General features: G+C 47.6%; 1 protein-coding gene and 1 long non-coding RNA gene across 2 annotated transcripts in view; one reads left to right on the top strand and one right to left on the bottom strand.

Annotated features, from left to right (window-relative positions):
* Positions 1-12,793, top strand: part of TMEM229B (transmembrane protein 229B) — a 193,545-nt gene that overhangs the window by 79,446 nt on the left and 101,306 nt on the right. The gene's annotated exons all lie outside the window — the stretch shown is intronic.
* On the bottom strand, positions 2,798-8,311 carry LOC142014538 (uncharacterized). Its single transcript, XR_012645979.1, has 3 exons — positions 8,131-8,311; positions 4,844-5,018; positions 2,798-3,535 (listed from the first exon to the last, which is right to left on the bottom strand). It is a non-coding gene; the product is annotated as an uncharacterized LOC142014538 (long non-coding RNA).

Below are 12,793 nucleotides of genomic sequence, written 5' to 3'. Positions count from 1 at the left end.
TGAGATCCCAAGAACATTTTTCAGGAATGATATAGTGCGTTATCTTAGTATGGCAACATTGGGCCCATTACCTAGAAAATCCTGCTGCTGTAATGTACACAGATTCCTCCGTCTCTCAGTGGGAACAAACAAGAAGTGAAAGACAAAACATCCACAATACTAAGTCCTGTTCACATCTAAAGAGATTAATACAGAACTTTATAAGATCACAGCCAAGGTTCAAAAACCCTGTGTTTGACCTGCTTTATTGCTCTCTGTGACTGCTTGTACAGTTCTGATTTTTTAAGGTTTGTTTTCCAAACTTACGCATGTCATCTCACACACAAAATGTAGTAGAATCATCAAATTCAGCCACCTAGATGCCACAAGCAACATTACAATAATGTACTGATGTGTGCTGCCTAGCCTCCTTCTATAACCTTAGAACAAGAAGCTACAGAAAAGGCAAAAACATTCAAAGACATGACTTCCTAGTTACTGAACCTGCAACCCAGCAAAGCACTCAAGGACATGCTTAACTTTATAGTCCAGTTTACTTTAATGGGACCTTGTGTTTACAGTGTGTTTTGCTGGACTAGAGCCTAAGTGAGAGAACAAGAATTCAAGAAGTGAGGCAAAATCCTTGAACTTTCATGAGCTTTCACTCTACCATTGCCAGACAGAAATAACTTGGTCCTCTAGAGCAATGTTTTTCAACTTCTTATGAAGTACCCCCTTTTCATATTAAAAAAAAAAAAGTATCCACAATACCTACAAGTTTCAGACACTTTTTTTCTACCGTTGAAACACATTTGTTTAAACAACATAATTGCAACTGGTTGGTTGGATGAAACTGCCTATAGGCAATAAACTTGTCATCATACCTATGATTATGCACAAAGGATAAATAAAAAATATAGATGAACATAAAATAAGTCCAAGATTCAGAAACACTGAGTTAATGTGCCCTCCAGAAGAGCTCTGCATACCCAACAAGGGTACACATATCCCTGGCTGAGAACCACTGCTCTAGATGCAATCACCTCTGAGGGTATGTCTACACTTGGGAACAAAATCAAATTTGTTAAAGTCAACTTTTTAACACTAGAGATTATAAAGTCTAATTTGAGTGTCCTAAACTGATCACAAAGTTAATTTAGTGTGCGGCCTAAGGCTGACTTTGGAAGCAGTGCATTGTGGGCACCTATCCCACAATTCCTGTAGACCTGTTGCATTTTGGGATTCTGTGTCAGTGTCTTGTGTGGAAAAAGAGTCACTGCAAGTGATTCTGTGTTTCTGATATCATCCCAGAATGTATTCCCCTCACTTCCCACTTCCTGCTGAAAAACAGCATTTTCACTTGGTTTTATATTGACTGCCATCTGACACTACAAACACTAACATGGATACCAAGTTGCTTCAAAGTTTGTTGCAGTATTTCATGCTCAGCTCCCACACTGTGATGCAGTATCTTCTGAACATACTGCCCATGCAACATCAGCTCGTTGCTGCTGGGGGCACTGATGGATGTGAAGATCTGGAGAGAAGCACTGTGGAGTTTCTGGCAGCACTGGAAGCACTGCAGAGCCTGGAGCACAGATTCCGGACCTGAGAATCCAGCTCAGACTGGCGAGATTGCATTGTTTTGCAGCCATGGGATGATCAGCAGTGACTGTGAAACTTCTGCATGTACAAGGCCCCTTTCAAGGAACTTTGTGAACTGCTGTCTCCCACCCTGAAGTGCAGCGATACCAGCATGAGACTAGCTTTGACAGTTGAGAACCGTGTGACAATTGCTCTGTGGAAGCATGCAGCACCAGACAGTTACCAATCAGTAGGAAATCAATTTGGAGCAGGTAAATCTACAGTAGGGACTGCTGTCGTCCCAGTAGTCAAGGCAATCAATAAGCTTCTCCTATGACAGACAGTGACTCTGGGGAACGTGCAGGAGATAGTGGACAGATTTGATGCCATGGGGTTCCCTAACCATAGTGGGGCCATAGATGGAATGCACACCCCCATCCTGGCACCGGATGACCAGGCCTCAGAGTACATTAATTGCAAGGCATATTTCTCTATGGTGTTGCAGGATCACAAAAGTCATTTCACTGGTATTAACATGTGATGGTTGGGAATGGTGCATGATGCACAAATCTTTAGGAATTCTGGTCTGTTTACAAGGCTGCAAAGCAGAACTTCCTTCCCAGACCAGAAAAATCAAGATTGAGGGCATGGTAATGCCCATTGTGATTCTGGGTGACCCTACTTACCCCTTATTCCCTTGGTTCATGAACCCATACACAGGTGCCCTGAACTCCAGTAAGGAGCTCTTTAACTACAGGCTGAGTAGGTGCAGAATGGTGGTAGAATGTGCCTTTGGCTGTTTAAAAGCCAGGTTCAGGTGCCTTCTGACCTGCTTACCCTCCAATGAAGAAAACACTACCCTTATCATTGGGGCCTGCTGTATTCTTTGTAACATTTGCAAGTCAAGGGCGAAAAATTTCAGGCCTGCACAGGAGACTGAAGCAGATATTCTGGCAACAAATAATCAGCAGCCTACCCCAAGGGAAAAAAGGAAAGGCCAGAAAAAGGCACTGAAAATCAGGGATACCTTGAAAATGAAGTTTGTGAATGAGCCTGAAGTGGGTTAACTGTAACTCCCCCCAACTACACCACTCATGCTGTCTCCTTGCCTTTTATGAAATCCCCCTCTAACCACATGACCACTACCACCACCCACCCAACTCCAAAGCACACCAACTAATAAATGAAACTAGTTTTCCAAATTATATTTTTTTTATTTAGGGGGCACCAACAGCAGAGTGGTGGGTATAGGGAAAACATAAGGATATTAAGGTCATGATTCATTGTAGGTTAGCCTTCTCCTGCTGGGTAACTTTGTGGGGCTAGAGTGCAGGGCTCTTCATGACCTTGCCCCCCTCATTCTGGGTCCACGACAAGAGGAGGAGGAGGGATGTGTGGAGGGAAGAGGTATGGAAGTGATGGGCATAGATTGGAATGGGGGGTGGGGAATGTAGACCCAGGAGTAGGGAAGTGGGCTGAGTGGGTTGACGGAGTTATAAAATGCTGATGCCTGGAGCAGCTCCCCATCTAGGGGAGGAATGAATGGGGTAAAGGTGGCATGTAACAATGGTGCCTGGAGTGGCCTGGGGACACAGGGCCCCCAAAAGGGTAAGGTAATCTGTAAGGATAAGATAGCATGTACTGGTGCATGTATTGGGCTGTGCGTGCAGAGTTCACTGACTTTGTTTTCTCAAGCACCACTTCCATTAAAGCAGAGGTAATTGATTGTGATTTCTCAATCAACAACTCAATCAACTCAGTCTGCCTGTTCATTACGGACAGGAATGAAGCATGCATTTGTGCCCGACAGTCCATCATGGTTTTCTTCCAGTCAGTCAGCTTTCCTTTGTTACAACATAAAAATAACCCTCCAACATTTCAGGCCAGGACTACTTCTTCCTCCTCCTCCACATTTGGCGCAGCCTCTGATGGGTAGGACTAGGGCCTCTCTGTCATCTAGCAAGATTGGGTCCTGCAAAAATAAATGTTGAAATATTAATTGCATTGTCAATGGCAACAATTTTATCTTCACTCAGAACAACGACCATACTGACTGAATGAATGGCTGTCTCTATGGAAGAGCATATTGTAACTCCAAGGTCGTTCTGGTGACTTAAGACTGCAGAAAGCACGATTCCAATCATAATGATTTAAGCTCTTCCGTGGCTGAGGTTTACCTTCAGCGCCATGGTAAATGATCTTCAGTTGGCAGGAAAAATATGTTACCACTTGTCCAAGCCCAGCCTTCTTAAAGCAATATTGGGGGAGGGGCAGAAAGGTGCTGCATGTCCCAACTGATGCCAGTACAGGCAGGGGGGGCGGAGTGGGCAGCTGCATCACAGCATTCTTAAAGCAGCACCTGGATTTTAAGGAGGCTGCTCCAGAATTTTTTTGTTTTGTTTTGTCTTTAAAAAACACCAATCACTAAAAGTCATTCCAGGCGTGCACGTGACCCAGGGGAAGGTCCAATTGCCCACCAGACGGGGGCGGGGGGGGTTGTCCATAGTGGGGGTGTTGCCTAGGAGCACGTGCTGCTTAACGCAGTGCCTGGATTTTAAAGAAGCTCATGGTTGGTCTGGGGCATCTCCCCAGAAATGCTGATACTACGATGAGCTTCATGCATGAGTTTTAGTCTGCACTGGGTAGGTCACATGCAAAAATATTATTGACTCACGAAACTCTCCATGCCTTCTAGGTTGCCAAACAAGACATCAGCCTCATCACAATAAGAAAAAGGGACAAGGAAAAACTGGTCATTCTGTCTGGGTACAATGTTGGAAAATTTAAAAGAGTGCTCTGTGGAGCCATGATTCCAGATAATTTACTTGTGGCTTGGTGCAGTAAGGTGTCTCACTGCGGAAACAGGAAGAAGTAGCATCTCCCCAAAAGTCTCATTAGGAGAATCCAAGAGTGCCTGTCTAAGACCTTAGCTTTCTGTCCAAACAGAATAAGCGTTCCATCCGCAGGCACGTTAACAAGCTGTTCTAAGGGTAACAGAGAGGAAGCCGTGCTAGTCTATACACTATCAAAACAAAAAGCAGTCAAGTAGCACTTTAAAGACTAGCAAAATAGTTTATTAGGTGAGCTTTCGTGGGACAGACTGAAGAAGTGTCTGTCTGAAGAAGTGGGTCTGTCCCATGAAATCTCACCTAATAAACTATTTTGCTAGTCTTTAAAGTGCTACTTGACTGCTTTCTGTTCTAAGGGAAATGTGGGGTGGAGGGTCTATGCTCAACTGCAACATACTATTATCAGTAGGAAAAAAAAACAGCATACTAACCAGAAATGCTCTCTTCAGGATCTGGATTTGCCCCTGCAGCCACATCCTGTGTTAAGGAGATGGGTTCCAAGTTGAGAAACAGCTCCTGGCTTTCAAGCTCTGCTTCTACAGGACCCTGCTTTTGTCCACCTCTTCCAAATCAGGACGCGCTTCGATTATCCTCCCAAGGAACCCTCTGTAAGGAGGGGTCAAGTCATCTTCTGGGGAAGAGGTTACGTCTGTCCCCAGAATAGTGTGAAGCTCACCATAGTATCGGCATTTCTGGGGAGATGCCCCAGACCGACAGTTTGCTTGTTTGCATTTCTGGTAGCTCTGCCTCAACTCCTTGATCTCTGCATGGCACTGCTGAGTGTCCCTGCTGTAGCCTCTGAGAATCATGCTTGGCAATATTTTAGCATTTCTTTTGTTGGCTTTGCGCTGGAGGAGGATAGCTTCCTTCCCGCCCCCCCCCCTTCCCCACACACACACAGACACTGAGATGAGGTTCAAGAGCTCCTGATGGCTCCATGTTGGGGCCCTTTCACAAACCTGAAAGCTCATGGCTACATTGTGTGCTGCAGATATGCGACTGACACATCTGCTCACCATGCTGGCCAGAGAGTAAAGGAAATCTAACCTAAATTCCCAGGCTGATGACCACTGCTTCCTGCCACCTACTTCCTGCTCACCTGGAGAGCAGTGGTGGCACAGTGATGACAGAAAGGACACCTCAAGGGGCACTGTCAGACAGTTTCAGAGGCTAATAAAATCAACTTTAACTACACTGCCATCTGCACTTGTATAGTTTGATATTGCAAAAATCAACTTTTAGGAGTTACTCGCAGGGAAAGCAGCATTATGAAAGTCGATGTTAGAGCCCCTTAAAATCAACCTCTTGAGCAATGGAGTGTAGACTGATGGTTTACAAAAATCAACCTTAGACCCTTAAATTCAACTTAATCTCCTATTCTAGGCCAGGCCTGTATTCTGCCTTCATTTTTAAATCTTAAACAACTTTGGAGCAGAGCTTAAATTCAGCTGGAGCAGAGCTGAAGCCAAGGGAGCCCCCATCATCACACCCCAACCCATGGATATAGCTCTGAGTCCCCCAGCATCTCTTCCCCCCCCATACTGGGGGCTCACCCACCCATATTTTCACATGATCTCAAAAATCAGAATTCCATGTCAGAATGCATGTTCATTTAATACAGGGGAATTACACTGCTTAGGATCTGTATTGTAGTGTGGGGGAATCCCCATAGAATCAACCAGAACCAAAACTATACTGAATGTGAATTCCTCTCCACATCACATTTTGCACAACCCAATGCAATAAATATAGCAACAGGATCCATACCATGGTCCCATACCACATGCATACATTTAGTCACAGCCCTCTAGACACATTTGCTACTACATCACTGTGCCTGATACAGACACTGGAGACAGACACCATTACTCAAAATCCCATGAGCATGCAATGGTAATGAAAGGTTAAACATCATTGTATAACTCTGCTGCCTTATCAATGAAGTTAACCCTAACTCTGTTCTAAAATGGCTCTTTGGACAGAGATCATAAGTGAAATTCTGATCTCTTTTTACACTAGGTTTAAACAGATTTTAGCCTCACATCTTCATGTGTTCAGATTTTAAGGCTAAAATAGATTGTTATAATCATCTAGTCTGATCTCCTTCATAACACAGACCATAGAACCTCACCCAATAATTTTGACATGTAGCTCGTAACTTCTGGTTGAGCTATAACATATCATTTAGAAAATATCCAGTTTGGATTTAAAGCCTAAGTGATGGAAAATCCACACAATCTAATTATATGGCTGAATTGTTCCTTTTCCTGATTTGATGCCCCCCCACCCCATCCCACCCCACCCCAGCCACCCATTAAATATTTGGGATATTTTTGCTTTACAAAGCTAAGACCAATGAATGCCTAATCCCACTAAGAGGAAAAAAAATAATAGAAATGTTAATTAAAAGTTCAGACGTAACAGCTTTCTAAGTACTTGTGAAATTAGAAAGCTGCTATTTAATCTAGTAGGGGAAAGATTTTCTAAACCTAGGTTATTAAATACATTGTTAGAAACTTTAAGTGGCCTGATTTTCAAAAGTTCTAAGCAGGCTTCTACTGATATCAATGAGAGCTATCAGATATTAAACACACTGTTTTCATCAGGACACATACTGAAATGCATAAAGAAGGAGTTAGGAACCCATCCTTAGACACCTACGTTTTAAAAATCTTTGCTACACCTAAGAAGTTTTTGATTAACAGCAAAAATTAGTCTGACTCCAAACTCTAGATCCAAAAACTAGGGGACTTAAGTCCAGTTCCAGATGGGGAAAAATACAAATCAGAGTCATAACATCGTGGTTAATTTGTGACTCCTAGTATCTAACTTTCTCATATTCTAGCCTTGAACGAGAAAGCTCCCACATTTTCCACTAAAAGCCTGTTGAAAAGGACACAGAACAAGCGACTACGCAAGAAGATGGTAAAAGCTTTAGAATGCAGCTCTCGGAGCATGCAGAGTATTAGGAAGATCCAGTCCAATGCATTGTGAATTTTGTTTACTCCCGACAAAAATGAAAACTAGAGATACTACTGCCATCTCCCCACGCTCGAGCACCTGCCTAAGCGGTCCCTGCTGGCGGGGGTGGGGGGGTGTTCGACTCCGAGAAGAGACTCCAGCGGGAATACACGGAACTGCCCGAACAATGCCCCAGAGTGTCTCCCTGGAGGCGCGCTTCAGCGCGCGGTTCCCAAGCCTTCACTCCGGGACGGCGCTGGCTCTGTCCAGCCGAACCGGGGAAGTCTCCAGAAAGAGCTCAGCGCTGATCCTCCCCCGTACCTCGCGCCTCTGGCCCAGCAGCAGGTGACCCCGGCCCCACAGAGCACCGCCGTCCCTCGGCTTTCCGCTCCTGGGCTGGCAGCTCTCCCCGTGCCCTCCCCCGCAGCGCGTACAGCCAGGCTGGGATGCGCCAAGCAGGCGCAGGGCGCGGGTGCGCACCACAGCTCGGCGCCCCCTTCCAGTCCGGCTCGGGGTGGGGCAGGCTGAGGGCTCCCCACTGTCAGCTGCTCCGCACGGGCGCCCCGCACCAGCCGGAGGCTCCTCCGCGGAGCTACAGCCGCGTCCCGCCCGCGGTCCCAGCGCCCAGCTCGCACCACGCCGCCCCCCACCCCCGCCTGGCTTCCCCGCGCACAGCAGCGAGCGCCCGGCGCTCCCGACGCGTTGCAGTCAGGTGCCGGGACCGGCCGCGGCCAGCAGCCCGCGCCCCTGGCCTCACCTGCCGCAGGCTGCTCGGCTGGAGCCCACGAGCCGGCCGGCCGGCCGGCGCGGCACAGCAGCGGCGGGAAAGGCTCCCTGCCGCTGCCCTCCGGCCTGGGGCTCAGGAGCGGGGCCGCGCTCCCGCGCGGACGCCCCAGCAGCCAGGCGCTGCTCGCTCCCGTCCCATTCAGCGCGGCTCGGCCGGCAAGGGTAGCCCGCCCCCGCGCCACAGGAACTGACATCATCGGGCCCGCGCTTTTAACCCCTTCCCCGGCCCTGCGGGAGGCAACGGGCCAGGCGGGGTCTCCAGCGCCGGGGCCGGGGGGGGGCCCCAGGAGAACGGAAACACTGAAGAGCCGGGATTGGACCCAGCCTTCAGCCCCCGCCCCCACGCAGGCCGCGCCCCGGGCTGGGTGGGAGATAAACGTGAAGAGATGTCAGAGGTGGGGGAAAAGTACCCCAAAAGTTACTCGAGTAAAAGTACGGGGGGGGCTGTACTTAAGTACAAGTCACCCATGTCCCTCTGGAAAAGTACATGAGTGAAAGTGCACGCATCACATTCCACAAAGCGCACACATCACGTTATTGTAGTCAAGTACCCAGACTTGAAAGCAGTCTCACTTTTGCCCAAGTATCAGAGGGATAGCCGAGTTAGCCTGTATTTTGAAAAAGAAGTCCTGTGGCACCTTATAGACTAACATATTTTGGAGCATGAGCTTTCTGGGCAAAGACCTGCTTCATCAGATGCATGAGTGAGGGGGGGCTTTCAGGGGAGGATTTAAAAAGGGAGACTCAGTCAAGGGGAGGGCCAGACCTGACAAGGTCTATTCAGTCAGGGTGGATGTGGCCCATTATCGGCACAAAGCAGTTTCTCTCCTTGATGTTCACATCTCCACATTAGCTGCTGATAATGGGCCACATCTCCCCCAGTGAACTGACTTGATTTCTCCTCTCAATGTTCACAACTCTACATCAACTGACAATAACAAGATAACAAGAAGGGTTTCTACAGGCATGTGAACAATAAATGGGTTATCAGAGAAGGTGTGGGGCCATTACTGGATGAGGGAGGTAACCTAGTGACAGATGATGCAGGAAAAGCTGAAGTACTCAATGCTTTTTTTGCCTCAGTCTTCACAGACAAAGTCAACTTCCCAATGATGGCCCTAGATGATGCAGTATGGGAAGGTGGGGGGCAGCCATCTGTGGGGAAGGAACAAGTTCTGAACCATCTAGAAAAATTAGATGTGCACAAGTCCATGGGTCTGGATTTAATGCACTGGTACTGAGGAATTGGCAGAAGTCATTGCTGAACCTTTGGCCATTATCCTTGAAGACTCTTGGAGATCGGGGGAGATACCAGATGACTGGAAGAAGGCAAACGTAGTGCCCATCTTTGAAAAAGGAAAGAAGGACAATCCAGGGAACTATAGACCCAACAGCCTTACCTCAATCCCTGGGAAAATAATGGAGGGAATCCTCAAGGAATCCATTTTGAAGCACTTGGAAGAGGGGAAGGTGATCAAAAGTAGCCAACATGGATTCACCAGGGGAAGTCCTGCCTCACCAATCTGATTAGCTTCTATGACGAGGTAACAAGCTCTGTGGACATGAGGAAGTCAGTGGATGTGATATACCTTGACTTCAGCAAGGCTTTTGATACGGTCTCCCACAACATTCTTGTCCATAAGTTAAGAAAATATGGATTGGATCCTTGGACTATAAGATGGATAGAAAGCTGACTTGATGGTCGGGCCCAACGGGTAGTGGTCAATAGCTCAATATCTGGATGGCGGTCTGTTTCAAGCGGAGTGCCGCAAGGCTCGGTTCTGGGGCTGGTGTTATTCAACATCTTTATTAATGACCTGGATGAGGGACTGGGTTGCACCCTCAGCAAGTTTGCGGATGACACAAAACTAGGGGGAGAGGTAGATATGTTGGAGGGTAGAGAGAGAATCCAGAGGGACCTGGATAAATTGGAGGACTGGGCCAAAAGAAATCTGATGCGGTTCAATAAGGAGAAGTGAAGAGTCCTGCACCTGGGGCGGAAGAATCCCAAACATTGTTACAGGCTGGGGACCGACTGGCTCAGCAGCAGTACGATGGAAAGGGACCTAGGGGTTATGGTGAATGAAAGGCTGGATATGAGTAAATAGTGTGCCCTTGTAGCCAAGAAAGCTAACGGCATACTGGGGTGCATTAGGAGGAGGATTTCAAGCAGATCAAGAGAAGTAGTTATTCCTCTTTATTCAGCCCTGGTGAGGCCACATCTGGAATATTGTGTCCAGTTTTGGGCCCCCCAGTGTAAAAAGGATGTGGATTTGCTAGAGCAGGTTCAGCAAAGGGCAACAAAAATGATTAAGGGTCTGGAGCACAAGACCTATGAGGATGGGCTGAGGGATCTGGGCTTGTTTAGTTTACAGAAGAGAAGACTTAGAGGTGATTTAATAGCAGCCTTCAACTTCCTGAAGGGGAGCTCTAAAAAGGAGGGTAAGAAACTGTTCTCAGTGGTGTCAGATGGGAGAACAAGGAGTAATGGTCAGAAGTTGAAGAGGGAAAGGCGTAGGTTAGATATTAGGAAAAACTTCTTCACCAGGCGGGTGGTGAAGCATTGGAATGCATTGCCTAGAGAGGTGGTGGATTTTCCATCCCTTGAGGTTTTCAAGTCCCGGCTGGACAAGGTCCTGGCTGAGACGACTTAGTAGGGGTTGATCCTGCTTGAAGCAGGGGGCTGGACTAGATGACCTCCTGAGGTCCCTTCCAGCCCTGTGATTCTGTGACAATGGGCCACATGCACCCTGACTGGATAGACCTTGTCAGCTCTGGCCCTCCCCTTTACTGAGACCCCCTCTTTAAATCTTCCTCTGAAACCTCCCCACTCATGCATCTGACAAAGTGGGTCTTTGTCTGCAAAAACTTTTACTCAAGTAATCCTTCGGGTACTTTTCCCACCTCTGGTAGATATGAAGAAAACAAGCCCCTGCTCTCCATGGCCCCCAGTGACTGGGGCTCAGCCACTTTGAGCTGCCTCCTTGGCCACCGGCTTCAGAGGAGGTCTTCATTGGCCTACGTTGTGTGCAGGTTCACCAGTCTGCTTCAGCACCACCAAATGCCCCCCAAGGCTGCTTTGGACACAGCTAGGCAGGCTGGGGAACTCCCCCGACCTAGTAGGAATGGCTGGAAGACAGACTCTTTGTGCCTGGTATATGCGGAGCTTAGTCCAGCCTTGATTCCTTGTCTGGCCAGAGAATCCTACCAGCAGCATGAAGTCCTTCACCCATAAGAGCAGTTCCCAGAACTGTGCAGAAATAGTGTACTGCAGCCAACTCCTGCACCCTAAGGTCCTGGCTGGTCATCACAGCTCACCTCCCGTTCAGTTGGATACACAGTTGCCAGCAGTACGGCTTGGGTGTTAGCCTCCTCCAAATTTCCATGCTTCATTGCAGGTCACTGTACATACAAGTGAAAGAGTGGTGGGGAGCAGCAGAGGCTGGGGTCTAACAAAGGGCTTATAACCTGAGTTCAGGTGGCATTAACATGCAAGGAAAGGAGATGAGGTAAGTGCTTGCTGCAGCTTGCTGGATGTTCTAGAAGAAGTCTACCTCTGGTTAACAGTCCTGTAGAGGAACCTACCCTCCCTGCATGCTCAGGCCAGCTGCAACAATGTTTGCATAAAGTCTGCGGAAAACAAAGTCATGCTCTCCAAAGCTTTTAGGATGTCAACCAATCTTCCTCCTAATGTTTTCCATCCACGTGTAGATTTTTTTCATTCGTGTGCAGAATAATTTTATGTGCACCATTAATGGAAACACAAAACCTACCTAAAGGTGCTCTGCTAATCAGCTGGGCAGCATTTGAATTTCTCTTGAGCAGCCACACAAGTGCACAACTTATAAGGAACACTGGTGTTCCTTATAGCATAACAAATGTTTATTGAGGTAGCTAGGCATTAGCAGAGACCTCTTCAGATCTACAGAACACACTTGCTGGACACGAGGGCAGAGTCTGTTATTGAAACAGCACTAGAAGGCTAGCTGTCTGAGGTGTGTGTGTCTGCTGCTTGCTATTGCCCACTGCTGGAGAGAATACAAAATCAGCCTTCTGTGCATGCTTTTAAGGCAGTGGTGGGCAACCTGAAGTTCATCAAGGTAATCTGATTATGGGCTGCAAGATATTTTTCTGATGTTGCATGTCCATAAGCACTGCCCTCTACAGCTCCCAATGGCCACAGATTGCTATGCCAGACCAATGGGAGCTGCAGGAAATGGCAGCCAGGACATTCTGATGGCCCCTTCACCGGCAGGCACTGCCCTCTCAGCTCCACTTAGATGGGAAAGGAAAAACCACAGACATTGGGAGTTCCAGAGGTGGTGCCTATGGACAATGAACATCAGGAAAATGTCTTGTGGCCCGCAATCAGATTACCCTGATGGGCGGCAACATGGGCTACAGGTTGCCCACCACTGTTCTATAGTCTGTCTTGTGCATAAAATCAGACAGACCCCCACAACATTCTTGTCCATAAATTGAGGAAGTATGGATTGGATCCGTGGACTATAAGATAGATAGAAAACTGGCTTGACAGTCGGACCCAACTGGTGGTGGTCAATGGCTCAATATCTGGATGGCAGTTGATTTCAAGCAGAGTACCCAAAGGCTCGGTTTTGGGGCTCTTGTTGTTC

The sequence above is a fragment of the Carettochelys insculpta genome, chromosome 6 (genome assembly GCF_033958435.1).
Source record: "Carettochelys insculpta isolate YL-2023 chromosome 6, ASM3395843v1, whole genome shotgun sequence".
NCBI lineage: Eukaryota > Metazoa > Chordata > Testudines > Carettochelyidae > Carettochelys > Carettochelys insculpta.
This window is presented reverse-complemented; position numbering and strand designations above follow the sequence as displayed.